The following is a 5138-nucleotide window of genomic DNA, read 5'->3' as shown; positions in this document are numbered from 1 at the left end:
TTCCATATCTCCTCAAAATAATTTCTCCTGCATATTCCCCATCTTACCTTAACACCACATGTTCATTTAACATTAATAGGTATATCCACACCTCTTTATACCATTCTTCCATTTTATATTCACCTTGCCCTTCCTACTTCCTAGCGATAATAACTCGTGCAGCTGAAGGCAGCCCTGTTTAGGGAAGATTTTAATATTTGATGAATTATTCTATTTCAATATTTTGCTGGAAGCCGCCCAGAGTGGTTGGGGAAACCCAGACAGATGGGCGGGGTATAATTTTTATTATTATTATTATTATTATTATTATTATTATTATTATTATTATTAAGCTCTATGAGGGGGAACAGGGGTCTCCTCACAGCTCTCAGCACCCTTAGCAAATTACGGTTCTCGGGATTATTTGAGGGGAATCTGTACCAATTCAGAGGCAGCCATCGTGAGAGGAGGCAGAAATGCAAATGGCCGTAACACCATTAACTTCTCACCACTTTTGTAGCGACTTCTAATGAACCTAGGGTGGCAGGTGCAGTTAACCATGGAAAATATTGTTGTCACAGACAGGAAAGCGACGTAACCAAGTTTGCTCTCAGGCAACATTCGGGCCTTGCCTTCTGCTCAGAAATGTTTAGGCAGGTGTGACGGGAGGTGTTTGTGGCGTCCAGCCTCAGCCAGCTTTGCTGCACTTGTGGCTCCCTTGCACAACAGAGGAAAACCACACCAAGAAAGATGTTTGGTTGTGATAATTATGCCTTTCTGAGTAACCAAGTGAGATGGAGAAGAAATAAAGTATCGTTTCCTCAGTGGCCAAGTCTACCTGGTCATTCTGTAACTGGAAAATTTGACTCACTAACTATGAGCCACTAGATTTTTCCCCCATCCCTGTCGGTATCTATGTATTAGATTTGAAATGGTTTTTATATATGAAATTGTGTGTGCGTGTGTATATATATCAGGGGTCAGCAAACTTTTTCAGCAGGGGGCTGGTCCACTATCCCTCAGACCTTGTGGGGCCAGACTATATTTGGGGGGTGGGTGGGAAATGAACGAATTCCTATGCCCCACAAATAACTCAGAGATGCATTTTAAATAAAAGGACACATTCTACTCATGTAAAAACACGCTGATTCCCAGACTGACTGTGAGCCGGGTTTAGAAGGCGATTGGGCCGATCCGGCCCCCGGGCCTTAGTTTGCCTAAAGTAAAGGTAAAGGGACCCCTGACCATTAGGTCCAGTTGTGACCAACTCTGGGGTTGCGGCGCTCATCTAGCTTTACTGGCCGAGGGAGCCGGCGTACAGCTTCCGGGTCATGTGGCCAGCATGACTAAGCCGCTTCTGGCGAACCAGAGCAGCGCACGGAAACACTGTTTACCTTCCCGCCAGAGCGGTACCTATTTATCTACTTGCACTTTGACCTGCTTTCGAACTGCTAGGTGGGCAGGAGCAGGGACCGAGCAATGAGAGCTCACCTCGTCGCAGGGATTCGAACTGCTGACCTTCTGATCGGCAAGTCCTAGGCTCTGTGGTTTAACCCACAGCACCACCCGCGTTGCCTACCCATGCTTTAAAGCTTCGTTCAGGGCCGAGAATATTTTAGGTGTTCTGTTTATATTATCTTCCATCTTTGTCCTCATCATGAAGACACAGAGAGCATTGTAACCACATCATTTAAAGGGGCTCATCTAGAGAAACACAGCTTGACATTTATTCGCAACCTGCCCTTTTTACTAATATTATTCTTTATCGATTAAAAATGTACATATCTATACAAACATTATATGCTATCTCTTTACATGTGAAGAAAAAGAAAATTAGGTAGAAAATAGAAAATTTATAAAGGAATAAAAAAGAGGAAAATAAAGGAGAGGGGAAATAACAAAGATAAGAAATAAATAAATCAAAAGAGGAAAAGAAAAAACATTATTTACACAATAAAAGTGTTCATCAACACAATCCTTCCCATCCATCTCATTATACTGTAATATAAACATTCTTTTTAACACAGATTTGTATTGTATAATATCCTTTATTCCTAATAATTCCATATTAGCAGAAACTGAGTGATATTTGTAAAGAAAATGATTAGAGGAATATATACAAAGCAGAAAGAAAGGCCCTTTTTACAATTTAAGGAAGGGTGCAGGAAGTCAGATATCATAGTTGTTCTTTGAAGACTAGAGTTAGACGGTGACAACCCGTCTCTGTGGGTTCAACAAGCCCTAAATACCTCACAGATATCTGCTTCTGAACTAAGAGACCACTATCTGAGTCAAGTGTTTCCGTTCCTACGTCTGTATTTGCTGTGTGTTTGTTTTGTTTGAAACAGGAGTAAACGGGAAACTTTTCGAATGTTTCCGTGACTTTGATTTTTCTTATAGATACCCCCATTACTTTAGTGACGAAAAGCAGGGACATAACTTGGACACCCCCGTACTCCCCACCATAAATGGGACCTGTAACAAATTGTTGCAGCGTGAAGTGCTCCTGTTTGGGATGCCTGCCAGCCATACCCTCTGCCAAATGGCTCCATTACATCCAGGGCTAGATTTAGGTTTGATGAGGCCCTAAGCTACTGAAGGTAATGAGGCCCTTTATTTGTCCAGCTGTCCTTTGTCAACAACAAATTGTCGCTGTGTGTTTTTTTTTTGGTGCTGAATATATGCTATATGGTAATTTGTGAACCTAATAAGTATCTAAGGCCATTTGCACATAACAAAATAGGGATTTTATCAAAGTAATTGTTGAACTGAAATACAGTTAAGAAGTATATTAATAGCGAAATAATTATCAAGCTCTAACTTAAAATGATTTTTTATTCATAACAAACTTAATAATGCAAACACATTGGCATTTGGCAATAACAAAAGTTCCTTTAGAATTGTAATCTAGTCTCTAGAAACTTGCTATAACATGAAATAATAATAAGTGTAAATATATGATGCAAACTACAGTACTAATAATTATAAACAGCTTTATTATAATTATAACCTGTACAATGCAATTGGAGTTAATACAATGCATTTTTTAATATAATATCAATACCACCTTAGTAGTTCACTAATGGGCGGGGCCCATGACTTACATCATAGGAGCCTACACAACACAAAACACTGTTGCTGTGTGTGGGTTTTATTTTATTTGTTTTTTATCCTATATTTTGGAAATGTACATCCAGTTGTTTTTTTCCCTTTAATTTTTTGGGGGGCCCCCAAGAGCGTGGGGCCCTAAGCAATAGCTTGTTTAGCTTATATGTAAATCCGGCACTGCTACATTCCTCCCTAATTAGCCATCAAGCATTTTCTAAGTGGCCTGTACAGTTTGCAGAGATGGTCCTTGCTCCTTGCCTCATAAAAGCAAGAGCACTCAAGTTCATCCCCAACATGGTATAGTTGGAAAATCTTTTTTGGCTACAGAAGGACAGATCCTTATCAGGACCAGCCTTGCAGACCAAGATTGGCAGGTGGGTCGGTGGGTGGGGCACCCACCTGTCAGTCACGTGGTGCCATGACACGTCCCGCCCACATGTCAAATTATTGCTTAGTGGCGAGTTCGAATGTGCGAGAGAACTCCCTGCAGGGGGAATTTGCACACCCAAACTCTGAAGGGTCACTCTTTCTCGCAGCTGGCGATGGGTGGGAGCAATCGTGCTTAGTGCTGAGTTCTGGTACAGAGCTCCCTGAATTTGTCTGGGGACTGAACTAATTTGGATTCCTGAACCACTGCCTGTAACAAAGGCAACTTTCAGTCAGACACTGCTGGTAATGGGGGAGGAAAGTTGTTCAGTTTGCATTTAAATGTAAGTCAGGCATGTCCAATGTCTAGTTTTATGATCGCCGAAGAATGGATGCTTTTGAATTATGGTGCTGGAGGAGACTCTTGAGAGTCCCATGGACTGCAAGAAGATCAAACCTATCCATTCTGAAGGAAATCAGCCCTGAGTGCTCACTGGAAGGACAGATCCTGAAGCTGAGACGCCAATACTTTGGCCACCTCATGAGAAGAGAAGACTCCCTGGAAAAGACCCTGATGTTGGGAAAGATGGGGGGCACAAGGAGAAGGGGACGACAGAGGACGAGATGGTTGGACAGTGTTCTCGAAGCTACAAACATGAGTCTGACCAAACTGCGGGAGGCGTGCTCTGGTCCATGGGGTCACGAAGAGTCAGACATGACTAAACGACTAAACAACAACAACAAATTGGGGTCAAATCTCCCCAAAAACTCAACAACCTCAATCCTAAAAAAGCTCAACAACTCAACTCACTTCATAAAATCTGGCTCTCTTTGAAAAAAGTTTGGGCACCCCTGCAATAATTGGACAGAAAACATGAGCTATCCTTGAAGATTTTGCACTCTTCTGAGTATTGCAAATTCAGTTGTATTCAATAATGCATACTTAAGGGCTAAATGTGCATAAAAATGCATTACGGTAATGAAAGTAATATACAAAAATGTATTGTATTAGAAAAAAATGCTTTGCAGAAATGTGTATATTAGGCAAAACTGAATTTAGAAATGTGTATATGGCCTTAAATTCAGAGTTCGCAACATTTTCAGATTGCTTTTCTTTTCTTTTCAAAGATCCTGACAAAAATTCGCCAGCATTTTAGAGCAAACGTCTCCTCTCACATGCATAATTGAAAAAAGCAATTCCCCCTAGTGTAATGCATTTTGTATGTCATTTTCGCTAATATATGGAATTTATGTGCAGGCTTTAACCTAACCTACGCCTTTCGTATGCATTCTATGGCAGGAGAATTGCACTGTGAAATTTAGAGAAGGGCAGTTGAGCTTCAGTTTGTTTGCGGTTCCTAGAGGTGCTCATAGGAAATTGCAAAGCAAACCAAATTTCTCTTCCACACCTCCTTGTGCTCAGCTAATAAGGCGGGGGTATGGGAGGGGTCTCCAGCTGTAGACTAGAAATGGTTTTGGTGGGGTGAGGGGAAGAAAGAAATCTCTTTAAGCTTCAACCACAAGAGGGAGCAGCAGTTCGCTGATGGAATAAATTTAAGGCTTCCTGAGGCCACAGTCACACAGTGGCGTAGCGTAGGGGGTGCAGGGGGGGGCCAGCCGCACCAGGCGCAACATCTGGGGGTTAGGGCAAATCCACGGGTTAGGGGGCGCAAATTCATGGGTTA

Source organism: Podarcis filfolensis, assembly GCF_964270895.1.
Source record: "Podarcis filfolensis genome assembly, chromosome: 16".
NCBI classification, from domain to species: domain Eukaryota; kingdom Metazoa; phylum Chordata; class Lepidosauria; order Squamata; family Lacertidae; genus Podarcis; species Podarcis filfolensis.
Note: the sequence above shows the minus strand (reverse complement) of the source record.